The 19211-nt window shown below is 37.6% G+C and overlaps 1 protein-coding gene across 1 annotated transcript in view; it reads right to left on the bottom strand.

The window, feature by feature from the left end:
- CDKAL1 (CDK5 regulatory subunit associated protein 1 like 1) overlaps positions 1-19211 on the bottom strand; it is a 1058601-nt gene that overhangs the window by 842160 nt on the left and 197230 nt on the right. The window lies entirely within an intron of this gene.

Here is a 19211-nt window from a genome sequence, read left to right as displayed (position 1 = left end):
ACAGGGAGACAGCTCAGGGGGTAGGAGTGCATGGAGTGATGGACACAGGGAAGAGGTAACTATTGAGAGGAAGTGGGAAGGGAGATGTTGCATTGTAGTAAATTGTGGTCAATGTCATGAGACAAAGTGTATGTGAACTGCTATACAGAAAGTGAATTGTTCTGTAAATTTTCACTCAAATCACAATTTTTTAAAAAAATTAAATAAATAAAAATGAAAAAGAAAAGTCACTGTATTTAAGTTACATCTTACAGCACATCAGTTTTTTTAGTACATCCTGTAGTTTCCAGTGCATCCAATCCTGGAAAAGAACAGCTAATTTTCCTCCTTTTGCATTTTTCCAATGATTTTTCCCCTCCATCTTGAGGAAACTTTTACAAGGAAACAACATTCTATACAGTTACCAGCAACATTGCTAATGATCAAATTACATCTCAGTAGTCAAGTGTCTGATAAAGCAATACACAGGAATATAATTTTTAAATCATCATGAGTAAACATGGCAGAGACTGTAATTTATTACAAGTGAGCATTATGAAAAATAATTTTTGAGCACAAGATACTATCATACATCATACAAAATATTCCAAAACACATACTATTTAAATCAAGTCCTAACTGGGGAAAGCAGAACAGAAAATAAGTAGCAGACAAAGTCATGAACTACTTATAAAAAGTAAATGAAAGGATTTTACAGTATTGACTCAATGATATAAATTAAAAGTTGTTATTCCATGATGATATCTTTCGATTTAACCTATCTTACAATAAAGTCAATTTTAGAGATAGAAGGTAAAAGTTAAATATTTTTGTTAAAATCTTTACATAAAAAGTACTATTGAAAATAAAAACACTAATTTTTTCATGAAACAATGGAGAGAGAAAAAGAATTCAAATTTAAAATGTCTGTATTTTTTATTAAGAGTGGCAACCAAAGGAAAGTCCTTGCTAATTTTTAGGTTAACTTCTACATTGAGTTTTCTTTTCTTCTTCACTAAATTTTTGCTGATGCCTTTGGATTAAAGAATTTATAGTAACCATAAAAATCTCTGGACTCTAGAAGATAAGTCTTTGTCTAGAAGTGATAACAGATCAGAGAATCCAGTTTGGAAGGCCATGGACAACTTTACTTTTTCCAGAAAGACAGAATCCTAAAACATGTACACTATATCTACATCTTATGCTATTACTGGCTGGGAAAGCAGCAGCTCTGAATTACACACGTACTTAAGGATATTTCCTACTTTTTCCACTGAGGTGGAAAGCAGTGAGAAAGTCTTCATCTTAGAGTTCGTTACTCTCATGGATTGTTTCGTGAAAAAAGGAGGGAAGTTTATTTAGCCCTAGTGTTAATTTAGCTATGATTCCTCTAATCTCTGCAGAGCTGATGCTTCATAAGATTAATATGGAGATTGAAAAATATACAAAAGATGTGAGCATAGAACCTTCTCTGCATAAATCATAGTATAACATCTTGATGCACAGGCAGAGATGTCCATGCTCTTCCTTCTCTGGAATTGATGGGCTCTTTCTGGATCAGGAGTAAAAACAGTGATTCCTAGGAAAGTAGTAGGCAGGGTCTCAATAAGACGCATGCCAAGCAAGACTCCTACAGGTTAACAAGTTAATTAAACTAAGAACTGTTCTAAGGTGAGCAACCCCAACAAGTACATGTATAGCTAAGTTGTACAAAAAAAATTTAATATTAGACTTCAATCATCCTCATTAAATGGATAAGACGTGACAAGAGAACGCAAAAGTGTTTCTGTTGTCTTGACCTTTTTTCAAGAAGTCATGGACAATAAGTGAGGCTGCTATTGTATGTAAGGTATTTGTTGTGTGTAGAGCTGGATGTAAGCTGTTGTTATTGCTGAGTGCTGTCAAGTCAATTCTGACTCATGGCAACTCTGTGGGACACAGTAGAACTGCCCCCACATGGCTTTTTTGGCTATAATCTTTACAGAAGAAGATTGCCAGGACTTTCTCCTATGGAGTCATTGGGTGGGCTCGAACCACCAACCTTTTGGTTTGCAGCAAAGTGCTTAACCATTTGTGCCACCAGGGCTCCTGGATGTATGCTGATATGAAGTATTTAAAAAAAAAAAAAAAAACTCACTGCCATCAAGTCGATTCGACACATAGCGACCCCTCCTTGTGTTTCTGTGGTGGTGTCCCTATGGAAGTAGATCACCCAATCTTCCTTCTAAGGACTGGCTGTGGGTTTGAACCTCCAGCCCTCTGGTTAGCAGTCAGATGCCTTAGATACTACACTATATCAGCCAAAAAAAGAACTGAGTAGGGCACAGATGTCCCTTGGAGGGCTACATCTATCTGGAAAGATAATTCTGTCATCCTGTTCTTCACTCTATGATGTTCTGATGAAGGACAGACTGACCTCTTCTTCCCCCTGATAAAACATGTTGTTGTTGTTTGCCGTCGAGTCGGCCCCGACTCATAGCGACCCCTCCTTGGGTTTCCGAGGCAGTATCACTACGGAAGTAGGATTGCCCAACCTTCCTTCCGAGGAGTGGCTGGTGGGTTTGAACCGCCAGCCTTCTGGTGAGCAGTCAAGTGCCTTAGGCACTATGCTACCAGAGCTCCTTGATAAAACATAGAGAAATGCAAATAGCTAAGAGTGCTAACAATTTAGTTTCAGAGCAATTCAAATGAACTAGAATCGAATAGAAAGAATCTTCTTGCCTTGATGGGTAAATTTTCAGAAATGGCTGGTATTTTGACAAATGGTTAGTATTTCTGACTAACTAGAAAAGGTAATAAATATCTACACACTTTAAATAATTGCAAGGAAAATTGAGTACATAATGATCACAAAGCTATAATGATCATGAAGTTCTTAAACTTGCTACAATATGGAGGAGGAACCTTGAAAACATGATGTTGAGTGAAATAAATCAGACAAAAATGGACAAGTGCTTTATGATCCCACTTTATGATGAAATGTCTAGAATAGGCCAATGCATAGAGACAGAAACTAGAGTAGAGGTTACCAGGAATTGTGGGGAGAGGGAATAGGGAGTTACTACTGAATGGACAGTGACTTTCTATTTGAAATAATGAAAAACTTCTGGAATTTCGTAGTGATAATGATAGAAAACATATGAATACAAGAAATGCCACTGAATTGTACACTTAAAAATAGTTACAATGGTAAACTTATGTTATATTTACTTTATCACAATAAAAAAATAAATGGTAAAAATGGCAAATTTTCTGCTAAACATGTTTTAAACAATAAAATTCAAAAATAATAAAAGAATGAGGCAGGTTGTGTGTGTTTGTGTGTGTGTGTGTATGTGTGCTAATAGGGAACAAGTCCCCAAAATTGAGTAAGAATAAGGAAATTTATAAAGGAAATTAGGATGGGGAAGACCACCCCTCTGATAGCAACTGATATCCGACCCCTTGCTTGATGTACATTCTGGGTCTCTTTTAAGATTTTAACATTATTGACAGCTCTCAATTTTTCTTCACCGTGATTCCTCCCAACAATGACTGCCCAAATTTATCTCAGGATTGCTAAAGAAAAACTAAAGGTGAAGCCTCAAAATAACTTACCCTAGGAAAAAAGTGCACAAATGATGATTAAACCCTCATATCTGATATTCACCACTAGCAAGCCTTCAACAACAGTTTCACTGTAATTTCCATGATTCGTGAACCACAAGAAAAACGAAATTTCCAAATCTCGGAACATAACTAACATCACTGGGACCAGAGGTAAATTCTGTGGAACACCAAAGTAAAAGCCCTGATACAGACAAAATATAGGTGAAAATGAAGAAAACCAGAGAAAATTTACTATCATTACACTTTTGATTCATTGTAGACCCAATTCATAAGACCTCATGGTGTCCGGGGTTTGAGACAGAAAATTGTCTAACACAGTTAAACAACTGTGGAGAGTTTTTAAACTTGGAAGTTAAAGAACAAACTAAAAATGTGTCTCCACTAATCATCTCTAAAGTTCTTCATCATCTGGGTAATTTTTAAGTTCAGGTTAAAATCCTGGCAATGCAGTAACAAGAATTGCTTTCAACTTCCTGTCCTTCATATGTACACCATTAAGTCAGATTTACTCAGAGGGAAAAAAAATACTCTAATAGGTAGACAGTAACTAACCTGTTGCTGCAGAGTCGACTCTGACTCACAGTGACCTCATGTGTGTCAGAGTAGAACTGTGCTTTGTAGGGGAGTCAGTGGCTGACTTTTCAGAAGTTGATCAGCAGGACTTTCTTCCAAGGCATCTCTAGGCAGGTTTGAACCTCCAGTCTTTCATTTAGTAGCCAACCATGTTAACCATTTTCACCACCCAGGGATTCCAGGGAGATGTTAATCTTTACATTGTTGTTGTTGTTGTTATGTATCCTCGAGTCAGACCCGACTCATAGTGACCCCTCCTTGGGTTTCCGAGGCAGTATCACTACGGAAGTAGATTGCCCCATCTTCCTTCCGAGGAGTGGCTGGTGGGTTTGAACCGCCAGCCTTCTGGTTAGCAGTCAAGTGCCTTAAGCACTATGCTACCAGAACTCCCAGTTTTCTAGCATTTAAGATAAGCAAAAGCTGCCAGGCCTTTATAGCAGATCCCTTAAGACACAATTCTACACAATTTTTAAACTACATGTCATGATAATTTAAGTTTAAAAATGAAAAATGTTTGAGCACACCTTAATTAATATATATTTATTTATAAGTTATTATTTATATTACCACACATACTTAGTGTGTACTTTATAAATGTGTACATTATAAATATATAAAAATGGAAACCAGGAAAGAATGAGCTAACAATGAAGTTTTATTGTTTTCTTCTCATACCTCCCAATGCATTGTCCATCTACCTACTGGGTATGTACACATCACTTTGGAGGGGACGACAAGAAAGACAAAAAACAGACTGAGGCACATTATGAGCTGCTTTACACAGCATCTTGGAGTCTACTCTAAATTGTGCAAGCCTTGGTGTTGAAAACCTCCAATTCTGGATGGCAGCTTTCAGTCCATTCTGTATCTATGATTATCACTCCAATCAGAAGATGCAGGGTGAGGGAGGAAGAAAAGAGGTGAAACAGTAAGCACTGAGGCAACTGGTTCAGAGCACTAATAAGCAAGTCTAATACAACAGATTAAATTGAGGCTGTGTGTTTGTTCTGCCAGTGATGAATTCCACTCAGTCAGGTCCTCTTGCTCCCCTTGCCAGAGACCATTATGGAGTAAGCTACATTATCAATCACCTTCCCAAGCACCACCAAGGCAGAAGGTAGACTTGGCCCACCACACCATCTGCACACACACCTGCTCCCAGCTGCTCAGGGTCGGCTGGCCCAGAGGGAGCCACTGTGAGTTCATATTTTCTGCAGGAACTAGTCCAAGGATTTGGGAAGAAAAGCTGAAAAGAGCCAAAGACAAGAGACAGGACAACAAAATGGGAGCTTACAAATTTGAGTCACATCGCTTCCTGGGAGGGAAGTTATAAAAACATTTTACCCACCCATAGTCCTTAAAGAACTTCAAATTCATCATTGCCTATGGCCTCTGTTATTTTCTGTAATTATTTTAAATCCATGGATACAGTAATGTTGCATGTACTATACATTTCAATTTTCTAAAATATGCATTTTAGATTATTTACCACAAAATTAGCATATCATAATCTTAATTTTCATTTTGTTTATAGTGCTGGAAGTCCACAAACAAAATGATGGATATATATAGCAATATCATTCAATGAATTCACTAAAGAGCTATAAAGCCTCTCAAGATTGAATGCTTCATTCACTCTTGTGTGTTGCTTTTATGAGCATGTGAAAGCACTTCTGACTTTAAAGTTCTCTTACAGCTAATTTTTAATATATAAGATCATATGAGTAAACTTTAAAAATATGAAGTTGGTAATAAAGACAATATAAATGGTAAATAAACAGAGAACTGTTCAATTTCATTTATAATCAAAGAAATACACACTTAAACAACAAGCTATCATCCCATACCCATTAAATTAGCAAAGACAAAATTGGTAATACTCAAAGTGCATGAAGCCTATGCAACTATAAAGAATAAAGAGGATTCTATGAAACACCTCATAACATGGATGAATCTTGAGGACATTATCCTGAGTGAAATAAGTCAGTCACAAAAAAAAATAATACATGATCCCACTATCATAAAAAGTCAATAGATAGACACACAGAAAGCAAAGTTCTTTGATGGTTACCAACGATGGGAAGGAAGGTGGAATCTCTTTCTAGATAATAGACATTTGTTATTTTTGGTGATGGGAAAGGCATTCCCAAATATGGATGAAGTCAGCACAACCTGAAGAAGGTAAATAAAGACACAAAGAAGTAGAAAAGAAAATGGGACTATTTCAGTACATGGTACAATGTACACAATTTTGCAATAGTAAAAACAACCAAAATCTATGTGTGTGGTTAAAAAAGTAAATATGGATGCATATGTGTACATAGGGAGCTCTGGTAGCATAGTGGCTAAGACACTTGCCTGCTAACCAGACGGCTGGCAGTTCAAACCCACCAGCCACTCCTCGGAAGGAAGGTTGGGCAATCCTACTTCCGTACTGATACTGCCTCGGAAACCCAAGAAGGGGTCGCTATGAGTCAGGTTTGACTCGACGGCACATAACAACAACAATGACAACGTGTATATAGGAAGATATATGCAAGTAAATACACCTGCATGTACAGTGGTATCTGTAGGAATATGTATACACACATTTCTGTGTGCTGCATATACATCCATATTTACAACCAACCACACATTTTTGTTGTTATGTGCCGTCGAGTCAGACCCAACTCATAGCAACCCCTCCTTGGGTTGCCAAGGCAGTATCACTACGGAAGTAGATTGTCCAACCTTCCTTCTGAGGAGTGGCTGGTGGGTTTGAACTGCCAGCCTTCTGGTTAGCAGTCAAGTGCTTTTAGCCACTATGCTACCAATAGCCCTTACCAATTCCTGGCCCATTCCTATAGAGCTGTCCTGAGAAGTCAACAGCTGTTGTCAGAGAAGGTGGGCGGGCTGGATCTAGTGGATAAAAGCAACCCGCCACAGGCCTAACAGTTGCTTTGGATTGTAGTCAAAGCTGACCTGGTAGGGAGAGCATGGCCTAAGGGCATGGCTAGAGCTGGTCCACAGGGGCTACTGAAATAAACACTATTGGCCTTCCATACCCCTGGGCTCCTGCAGTGAAAGGAAAAAGAACAAAAGTACTTTGCCGCTGTTATCACCTTGCAATTTTTCTCACACCTTCTATTAACAAACCTAACACTGTACCAGCTAATGGACAAAGAATAAATTATAGGGTCCAGTTCTAAGTTCACAACGCAAGGTAGAGAAGGTAGATTTGGGGCTGAGAGACAACAAAGTGATAATTGGCACACTGTCTTTCTTATCTAATACAGTCATGTGTTGCTTAATGTCTACAATACGCACTGTAAAATAGGATGTTATATGATTTGGATGTTGTGCAAACACCGTATCTAGTCCTGCTTTTTCTGTAAGGATTTCAAACACGTTTCGTGCCTTAGCAGTGATCATCCACATACTGAGAGAGATTCACTTTTGTATTTGGTCCTTATTTTGGTTACCTCTAGCGTCACTCCTCGGAAGGAAGGTTGGGCAATCCTACTTCCGTAGTGATACTGCCTCGGAAACCCAAGGAGGGGTCGCTATGAGTCGGGGCCGACTCGACGGCACATAACAACAACAACAACAACAAGTGTCACTCTAACAGAAATACCACAAATGGGTGGATTTAACCAACAAGAGTTTATTATCTTACTGATTAGGAGGCCAGAAGACTGAGTTCAAAGTGCCAGCTCTAGGGTCTGGGTGAAAGCCCCTTGACCTTGGGCTTCAGCACTGTCTCTTGCTTCTGGCCCACTAGAGTTGGAGGAGTCTCTTCATTCAGGCAACTTCTGGCAGCTAAGGCTGGCAAACCCAAGGTCAAGAAATAAAATGGCACAGTCCCAAGATTACCAAACAATATGGCAGGCCACTAGTTCAAGTCCAGAGACAGTCCCAAGATTGGCAAGAAAAATGGAAGGCTGCTGAATGAAGATTCAGTTACATGCAGGGTCCAAGTGTGCCAAAAAGCTCAAAGACCTTTCTCAATGTTTCTCCTTATATACTGGAGAAACCAAGGCAGCTACTCAACTGCTCCAGTAGATTCTACCATGGAGCTGATTACAAGTCTCAACATGGGAAATAATTATATCCAGCTGTCAAGTCACTCAAAACCAGGTCCAGCCAAGTTGACACACAATTTAACTACCACAGTCCTCAATCCACATCACTAGTAATTTCTCCATATCTGATATAGGTCCCTATTGCATTTTTGTTGGCCTTGTTGCTTCAGTGGAGCTAATCCTTTAACAACTTGGAGGATTTTTTTTGTTTTGTTTTTGAGGATTATTATGATTGCCAAGTGTGACATGCTTTTAAGTTGTGAGCAATAGCATTCACTGATTTTCTACTTTTGTGTTAATAACCTTTTGTTTCACTTCCAAATCAATATTTCTCCTTTGTTTCTCGCTATTGCCATCACTAGCACTGGTGTTGCTCCATTTTGGAGCAACGATGTACTTAATAGTAATAATTTGGAAGGATAATTAAATACAACACTCAAGAGATGCACAATTCACAAGACTGGATGCTGCTGCCACAAGCTGAAGTGTAAACTGTTATATGGTAAACTTAGATAGAAAATGTATACAGTACATACATGAGTCAGTAATATAGGTGTCTATTATGACTATCAAGATACATGTATTATAGGCTATATATGTACTGTACCATTATATGTCTGGCAGCACAACAGCTCTGTATTCAACAGAAGAATGGATAACCAAACTATGGTACATACCCATAAAGGAATATTATGCAACACTAAAGAATAATGTAGAATCTGCAAAACATCGCATAACATAGATGAACTGCATAACATGGATTAAAGACTACAGTCTGCTGAGTGAAACAAGTCAATCACGGAAGGATAAATATTGTATTAGTTCATTACTGTAAAAAGCCAAGGAAAGGTTATATATGGAAGGAAACTCTCTGTGTTGGTTACCAGGGATGGGAGAAAAGGGGAGGAAACATTGAAAAATAAACAAAGTACTTTATGAAATTAAAAAGAGAGAGAGAGAGAGAGAGAGATCAGATACATGTGTTGCATACAGGAAGCTGTTGCATTCTCTATGTCCCATTCTCCAATTGGGATTTCTAAGCTGTATTATAATCTTATGGGACCACAGATTAATATGAGGTCAGACATTGCCTGAATGGACATTATGCAACACATGACAGTAATAGACAAGACTCTATTACTAATTTTTTTGTTCTTGGCCCCTAACACTATCTCTGGCATTAAGCAGGAAATCAATAACTCGGCAACACATCTTAAAATGGAAAGAACATAGAATTGTACTCAGCTAGATATTGGTTCAAGCCAGTTCAGCCATCAGGAGGAGGCAGTATGGCGGTGGTGGGGTGGGGGTGGGGAGAAATGGAGTTCCAAAAGTCAAATATGCACAAGAATATTGCTGCCCAGAAACACTTCAGGTTCCATATTACAGACTCCACATTACATTCAGAAGTCATTATGATATCCTTCTATAAAGTTTTTTTGTAGGGATTCATCCATAGAGATGTCATTTTCTCAAAGAACTGTAAATACATTCATGACAACATTGAAACAACAAAGGGAAAGTGAGTCATGGGAAAAAGGTAAAGCTAAATATCCCCAACTATATGTGACAAACAAAACCATGTATCCTTCCTAACCTTTTCTTTTCACTATCACAAAATACTGCTTATCATTTAAGATATTAAATACTTAAGTATCTTTGATATCAAAAGCTCTTATTTACTTTTTTTTAAATTACACCCTGATATCAGAAACAACATCAGAAAACTCTGATGATAAAATAAAATGCCTCTTCATGAGCTAACAAACAAGAAATATTGGTTCAAAATTTGCCCTGATACAACCTCTCCTCAACAGAACTATCACTGTTAGATTATATTTCTTCCATGTATGCTAAGGCTCAATATTTGATTCAAAAACGCTACATCATGCCAGGTTTTCATATAAAGCTACATGTAGAAAGCAAAGATTTTCAGTCAAAATAAAGTACCTTTAAGAGAATCAGAAATGTAGACAGAGGGAAAGAAACATCATTCAGTCTAAATAAAGTCTTGCTTATAGAAAGAACAATTCCAGAGAAGTGACAATCTGTCCTAGTTTTAACCATCTAAAGAAAGAGTAGTCCTAGAACAGCAGTGGTTTGAGCATTAAATGTAAGGAATCTCTACCCCAAACTCCAGCTTCTTTTTGGGTTTAAGAAAATAGTATTGCCACTCTCCTAAGTATGGCCTTCAACTATATACCAGACCACATTCTTCCTCAGTTTTCCTTAATTTGCCACATATTTATAAGAACACTAATTTTAAATATAACATCTTATTTTACAAAACCATCAACATTTGTGAGAATATAGTTATTACAAAATAGTTTTAAAATTCAACACAACTGATTCATTGCATTCTAAAACATATGTTCTAATATTTCAAAAGTAATATTCTCAAGAACTATACAATTTAATTATATCAGACCCTTCCCAGAAAATTATTCAACACAGATTAGAACTGGATTTAAAGCCCTCCTCTAAAGGGAAGGAACTCTGGTGGCACAGTGCCTAAGGCAACTGACTGCTAATCAAAAGGTTGGTAGTTCAAATCCACCAGCCACTCTGTGGAAGGAAGACTGGGCAATCTATTTCTGTAAAGATTTACTGCCTCAGAAACCCAATGGGGGTCGCTATGAGTTGGAACTGACTCAATGACAGTGGATCCCCCCCCCCCAGTGGCCTCTAAAGAAATGTATTGATAGTTTATGACAACAACTATGCCTCCAGTGCCTAGAACAGTGTCCAACTTATAAGAGATGAGTAATAACATTTCATGAATAAAGTGCCAAAAGGATCTCCCCAACGGCAGTCTAACACACAAGACAGCTCATACCATGGATAACAACATCACTCCATGGTACTTCATCTCTACAAAGTCAAATTACTGATAGGATAATAATCTGCTTAATGGATTCAATCCACTGCTATTGATTATAATGAATCCTTTGCTAGCTAGATTTAAATAGAACAAAATGCTACCCCTACCCATAACTCATTTCCACTTCTACCAATAATCTCAGCCTCATCTGAAGAAGGCTGGGATCAAAAGACTAGCAGTGGAAATTACCCCTCCTCCCCCCCAAAAAAAGTGTTTTCTGCACTGACTGGAATGTCTTTTGTCTTCCTACATATGAAAAAAATATTCTAGAATTCATTTGTGATCAAAATGCACACTCAAAAAACCTTCTCGACAAGGTCTACCACACAATGATCTCATCTACAGTTCTACTCTAAGACCTAAGAAGCTCTGGTGACTCAGTGTTTAAAGCATTCAACTGCTAACCAAAAGGTGACAGTTCAAACCCACTAGCCACCCCATGGAAAAAAGATGAGGCACAATGCTTCCGTAAAGATTTAAAGCTGTGGGTATGGGGCAGTTCTGCTCTGTCCTATGGGGTCACTGTGAATCAAAATTGACTCGATTGCAGTGGTCTTGTTTTTGGTTTATTCTAAAACCTTGCAAGAGAAAAATTTTCCTGAACCTCTGACTAAAGCAAAATGCCTGAACTAAACCCATGGTTCTGCTACATTCAGCAGAACTAAAATCAAAGTCAACAATGCCTGCTTTTTAGGCTCATTATCTGGGTAGCAATCATGGGTAGCTAGGGAGATCTTTTCTCTGTGGTGAGGCTGTAAGAATGTGGATAAACTATTTCTGAAGGTCTAACAATACCCTTTCTACTAGATGGCCTCAAGAAATCCTTTTCACTATGATAAAGAGGCAGAAACAAGGTCTGGAAAAAAACCTCACCATTCTTATCTGAGTTTCTCTGGGAACCATTTCAAGAACAGTCTCACCTGAGCAAGCTGTTTCACAGACAGAAATGTTCTGTAACCAACTCCCTCCTTGCCCCTTTTATGTCAGTCTGACTTTGTAACCTCTAATCAAATGACATAACTTAGGTTCTTTGTTCTAACTCCTTAAATGTATGTACACTCCTCCTCCATTTTGGATTTATAGGTATGGAGCCCACATTACCCATTTGAATGTATCTTTAAAGCTGAATAAAGCCCCTGAATTTCATTTAAAGGTTTGAGTGGTTCTCATGGGTGCTCATCTCAGTAACACATCTTAAAATGGAAAGAACATAGAATTATACTCAGCTAGATATTGGTTCAAGCCAGTTCAGCCACCAGGAGGAGGCAATTATGACAGTGGTGGGGTGGGGGTGGGGAGAAATGGAGTTCCAAAAGTCAAATATGCACTGAATTGGCTCCCCTCTTCAGTGGACCTAGGGAATCATAGATAAGAGTTTTGGTGCCAACTTAAAAGCCTGTTGTGCATTTTTCCACTCCTTGAGACCTTGAAGACACTGTTTTGGAGGTAAGCCCTTCTCAGATTTGAACCTATCTTGTGTTGAGGCACTGTGAGGATTTATTCAGTTTCTGTATTATTTCTGTTCATTACTCCAACACTGTGATATAGCCTTGTTCTTGGTTTGATAGTCATTGTCTTGAATTAGTATGGTGAATCTTCATTGTCTAGATTTGGTAAAGTGAATAGTTAGCTTTGGTTGCCATCTAGTGGATTTTGAGAAGAAGGCAGTAGAGTTGGTCTATTTTTCTTCTCTTTCTCTAAGAGATATATTAGACTTAGTGTTTCTGATTTTCAAGCACATATCATTTCATGAAATGGAAAACACCACCTGCAAAAAGCATTCATGCCCTTGCTGGGACCTTTACTGTTTTTATAGCAGAATACTATGGCATCAATTCTGTGTTGCACCTGAACCACTGGAAGGCTTTTGCCTAAGAAAATCTAGAAAAGGTCATCAATTGGGGGCAATTTTTACCTAGGTAGACACACTTTTCAGCACAACTAAAATCTGAAGGTTTCTGAATTAAAACCACCGTAGTTAAATGCCTATTTTTGATTGCATGTATATAGATGTTTTGTTTGAACTCTCTAACAACAATTTGTTAAGTACCTTAAAATTAGGGAAACTAAATGTTTTAAATACGAGACTAGGTCTCTAACCAGCAAAATAAATTAGGTTCAAAAGAATACCTTATACATTTGTTCTGTGTGATACCGTATAAGCCTGGTTAAATTCATGTAATTTTTCTGTAACTTTTTGCATATAATTTGGGTTTTTTTGGTTTGTGTTTTAGCTTTTTTTTTTGCCTCAAAAAAGCTATCACTGGCAAATGTTAGTTTTGTTTTGTGTACTCATGAGGCAGTCTTTTAAGTCCACTTAGTATGTCCAGATTTCTAGTACCTACTGTGAGAAACTTTGATATAAATTGGTATATTTGAAAAATGTTCAGATAAAAGGACAAATTCCTCTCACTTGTTTCTCTAAAGGATCCTATAAAGCACACAGAAGATAGGGTGATAAAAATATAACTGTCTACCTCTGGAAGGTATTATTAAATTATACTATTTCATCAAGGAACTTATTCTGATTTTTTTTACAAATTAATAAGTGCTTATATTAATTGAATAGCCTTGAAATTTCCAGGAATTAATAAAAGTTAATTTGTTCTAATAAAAAGTTTTATTTTGTGGTATATCAATTTAAAACAGTTTTCAAGATGTTTTTTAAGTAATCTATGCTAGACTGAGTATATAAAACTTGAGAAAAGGATAGAAAATTTGAACGGATATAGTAAGTTAAAAAAAGATTAAATAGTTACAAATTTATAGGATTATTACAGAAAATATTATGCTGAAAAGGAAAAACTTAATTATCTTTTGCTTTCAAAATACCTAAGTCAGCATAAATGTACACAGATGACACAACCTTGCTTGTTGAAAGTAAGGATAACTTGAAGGACTTACTGATGAAGATTAAAAGCTACAGTCTGCACTATGTATTACATTTTAACATAAAGAAAATGAAAATCCTCACAATTAGACCAATAAACAGCATCACAATAAATGGAGAAAAGATTGGAGCTGTCAAAGATTTCATATCACTTGGATCCACAATCAACATCAATGGAAGGAGTAGTCAAGAAATCACAGGGTGTTGATTGCACTGAGCTAGTCTGCTGTAAAAGACCTCTTTAAAGTGCTGAAGAGCACTAGGCCCCCAGCTTAAGATGGATGGGCACCAGTAAGCATTTTTACCTTACTTTAGGGGAGCTTCATCTTCATCTTCTGTTTCATCTACTTCATCTTCAGCATGAGCTGGTCTCCACATTACCCACAAGGGAGTGACTCACCTTAAGACTAAGGTGCACCTAACCCAAGCCATGGTATTTTCAATAGACTCATATGTATGTGAAAGCTGGACAATGAGTAAGGAAGACAGAAGGAGAGTTGATGTTTCTGAGTTATGGTGTTCACAAAGAATACTGAAAGTACCATGGACTACCAGAACTAACAAATCTGCCCTAAAGCAGTACAGCAGGAATGCTCCTTGGAAATGAGAATGGCCAGACTTTGTCTCATCTAGTTTGGTCATGTCTGAAGGGACCATTCTCTGGAAAAGGATATTATGCTTGATAAAGTAGAGGGTCAGTGAAAAAAGGGGAAGGCCCTCAATAAGATGGATTGACACAGTGGCTATAACAATGAGCTCAGGCATGGCAAGGATTGTGAGGCTGGTGCAGGACTGGGCAATGTTTTGTTCTATTGTACATAGGCAGGGTCATTATGAATTGGAGCCAACTCAATACCAACTAACAACAAGTACAATTCTTGCCTCTGACCATGAGTCAAAGATAGGAATGGCAAGGCAGGATCAGGCCTCCTTGGTCCTAGGGAAGTTTCTGAAAGACCCTTCACAAACTCAATAAAGATCTTTTAAGACAAAAAGTAAAATATTATCTTACTATCAGAAATGAGGTAAGATTCTCATCATAAAAGAACTGCTTTAAAAAAAAAAAAAAAAAGTTTTCTGCATTATAAAAGGAATTCTAAGAAGCCAAGAAATAGATAATCATCACATGAGACACACTTAAAATGGCCTGGGGAAATGTTCCTGCCCCTCACCAGAGACTTAAGATTATATCTATATCAATAAATTGGTTGGTTGAGCAAAGACTCTGTGATTTCCAAAACTAGATGATAAAATCCTAAAGGGCTGAAATTAAGTTGGAGACCTAGTGAAATGGACCCCAAAGAAATACAGGAATGAACTCCTTTCATGATGTATTCAGCTGGTTGCCTAAAGGAACAGGTTCATGGATATGATCTACTTTGCTTACTGTAATTATTATATTCATTGCCATTGTCATTATAATTGAAACAATTAAATGTTATATGAAGGTCACTATTAATGTCTTCATCCAGAGCAGCAACCTGATGCCCACATATAAGTTAATGTACATGGAAGCTGTTAACATTCCTCATGAATTGGAAGAACCCAGGGTTTAGTTGTTCACTTGATATGGTCAACAGGTTTCCAAGAACAAGTCACCCTCCCACTTATCCTCAAAGATGACAGTCATAACATGGTGAAGAAAATCGAAGCCAACCAATGGCCAGAAAAACCTTGCAGAAGATGAGTCACTCCCTTGTGAGTAACATGGAGACCAGCTCACCCTGAAGATGAAAACTTGCCTAAAGTAAAGTAAAAATGCTTACTGGTGCCCATCCACTTGTATCACATGGCATCTGTGGTCTTCAATGCTTGCTTGTTTAAGTAGCCACTAATGACTCAAACCCATGCAGAAGAAACTGATTCTTAAGTTTATCAGAGGATATTCAATGAAATCTCCAATCAAGAGAAGGAAATTTTAAGGTTGAAATTTTCCTGAAACTTTGACCAAAGAAAAATGCCCGAACTAAACTCATGTTTTTGGTACATTCAACAGAATTAAAAGTCAGCAAAGTCTGCTCTTTAGGCTCATTACCTGGCTAGCAACCATGGGTAGCTAGGAAGATATTTTCTCTATGGTAAAGCTGGAAGAATGTCGACTACTTTTGAAGGTCTTCTAATACTGATTCTATTACATGGCCTCAAGAACCAGAAACAAAGTCTCAAAACAAGGAAAAATTCCCTGGCAATTGGTTCTAAGAAAGGTTTCTTATGAGTAAGCTGCTTCTAAGAGAGAAATGTTCCATAACCCACACCTCCTAGCCCCTACCTTATGTCAATTTAAGTTTGGAACTTCCAATCAAATGACCAGGAGCTCTGGTGGCATAGTGCCTAAGGCATCTGACTGCTAACCAGAAGGCTGGCAGTTCAAACCCAACAGGAGGAGTTGCTGTGAGTTGGAAACAACTCCACAGCAGTGAGTTTGTTTGTGTTTGTTTGTTTGTTTTAATCAAATTATCTAACTTAGGTTCTTTGTTCTAACTCCTTAAATGTGTGCCCACTGTGCCTCTATTTTAGATGCAAAGATTTTACTACAGTGGAACCCATGTTCCCCATTTAAATGGATCTTTAAAGCTAAAGTTGTTGTTGTTGTTATGGGCCGTCGAGTCAGACCCACTCATAGCAATCCTTCCTTGGGTTTCCAAGACAGTATCACTACAAAAGTAGATGGCCCAACCTTCCTTCTGAGGTGTGGCTGGTGGGTATGAACCACCAACCTTCTGGTTAGCAGCCAAGTGCCTTAGGTATGATGGTACCAGACCTCCCGTAAAGCTGAACAAATCCTCTGAATTTCATTGCAAGGTTTGAGTGGTTTCTCACTACAACAACCCAAATAAATATTCAATAGGGGACACTGAAGAAAGGCAGGAAAACCACAAAGATAATAAAAATGAAAGAAAGATTTAAAAGAAAAAAATCATTGCCAGTGAGTCACAGCAATCCAATGTGTTACAGAGTAGAACTGCTCCATCAGGGTTTTTCTGGTTTGTAACCTATAGAAGAAGACTGCCAGGCCTTTCTTCGGTGGCATCACTGGGTGAGTTCAAACTGCCAACCTTTAGATTAGCAGCTGAGTACAAACCATATGCACTACCCAGACAAAAAGGAAAACAAACAAAAGGCAATGGAGCCAATACTATGAAAGCTAAAAATCCAAGAAAACTTTCCAGAAACAAAAGAAGATATGACTGTATATGCTGAAAGGTCTAGCCAGTAGCTGGGAAATTTTACCTGGAACAATCAACTCTGAGACATATCCTAGTTAACTTTTAGGCTTCAAAGATAAAGAAAAAAAAAGCTCAAGTCCTCTAAGCAAAAAAGCAAGCAAATCTGAGTGGCATCGAAATTGTCTAAAACAAAGTACAATCTACAATTTGTGAAAAATTCAGTGATAAGAAAGTCTAGATAAAGGATTTTATATTAATCAAACTGCACTTTAAGTATCAAGGTCATATAAAAACAGCTTTAAACACAGAAGAATCCATGATCCCCTACTGAGGAAATCTACTATAGGGGATCCAACCAACCGATGACTGAGGAAGTATCAGCAAAAGGAGTGATAATGAGCATATTAATACATATAAACTGTAGATATAAGACAAAAACAAAGACTGGGATTAGAGTCGATTAATGCACAAATCTTGTATGTTGTAATAAAATACAAATAATTCAAGAAAACAATGGGAGGGAAACAGATAGTAAAATAAGCCCATTGATTGGCAAAAGTTGACCAAAAAATACCATTTCTGATGGTGAATTTTATGTGTCAAATTGGCGAGGCTATGGTGACTAGTTATTTGGTCAAATGTTAGTCTATTTGTTGCTATGAAGGTACTCACATGTGATCAGTAGTTAACCTTAAATAGAGTAAAAACGAAGGTTTCCTGAGGAAGAATGATTATGCCCCAAGACTATACACAGACATCCTGCTGGAGTCTCCAGCCTAACCCCTGACGATTTTTAACTTTACAGCACCCATAATCATGTGAGCCAATTCCTTAAAATAAATCAATCTCTCTCAGGGAGCGAGAAAGAGAGATACCTTATTGGATCCATCTGTCTAGAAAACTTTAAGACAGATTTTGATACCACGAATGGTTCTAGAGGAACAGAATCTTAAGAAAATATTTTTTAAATTGGTTCTGAGGTATCTGAAATTTGTTCTCAAATCTGGTTAGAATTAAAGGCACTGAAGACCCTATTTCTGGTAGTCAAGAGGATACTGATAATCCATGGTATGATGTAGCAATAGACATAAGCAAAATATCACCATCAGATACACCTAATCAAATACTTATCAGAGACAAGGTTCTGGGTGATCATGTACTTGACACTGTAGAACATGTTTATGAAACTCAGTATAATGGCATTATCTGGTTGCTGCTGATTTTGCTGGAGAAATAAAAAGATGCATTCAAGACTTCATATTCCCAGCTTAATAAATGACCTGAAAATTTCTGTTTGCTCTAACAGAATATCTTATGTCCTATAGGCTCAGTCCATCCATCCTTACTAATCTGTCCTTTGTCAAGGCAAGTGAATAATTATTCAACGTCTGCTATATGCATACAGCATACAGCAGACATTGAATAATTTATTTGTTCAGTGAATGAATATTGATTCTCTTTAACATATCACATAAAAATGCTGGCCAGATATGGTGTAAACATCATTTTCTTTGGAAAATCCAAGAATGTCACTTAAGACATGGATATTTTGTTTTCAGTAAAAACTGAAATTAAATACAACAGATATTTGCCTACGGATTGGGCGAGACATACCATACATATTTAAGACAGTGGCCAGGAAAACTACACCATAGCTTTACATAAATAAAAGTCCAGTTAGTTAATATCTGAAATTTGTCTCTTCTGGCCAGGCCTGAAATGGAAAGATGACCCAAATGGTAAAATGAGGTTAGAATAAATTTTCATTAATACAAATAACTAGCAAAATCTTCAAACAGCGACAAATAAATTCTAGACATTTCAAACATATCATCAGGGCATATATAATCATGCATTTCAAAAAGGCTGAGCATCATTTACAAAGGTCATTGTTGCTATTTGCCATCAAGTCGGCCCCGACTCATAACGACCCCTCCTTGGGTTTCCGAGGTAGTATCACTACGGAAGTAGGAATGCCCAACCTTCCTTCCGAGGAGTGGCTGGTGGGTTTGAACCGTCAGCCTTCTGGTTAGCAGTCAAGTGCCTTAGGC

This window comes from Orycteropus afer, unplaced genomic scaffold, assembly GCF_000298275.1.
Source record: "Orycteropus afer afer isolate SDZICR_OR568_19922 unplaced genomic scaffold, OryAfe1.0 scaffold00012, whole genome shotgun sequence".
NCBI lineage: Eukaryota > Metazoa > Chordata > Mammalia > Tubulidentata > Orycteropodidae > Orycteropus > Orycteropus afer.
Note: the sequence above shows the minus strand (reverse complement) of the source record. Positions and strands in the feature narration are given on the sequence as shown.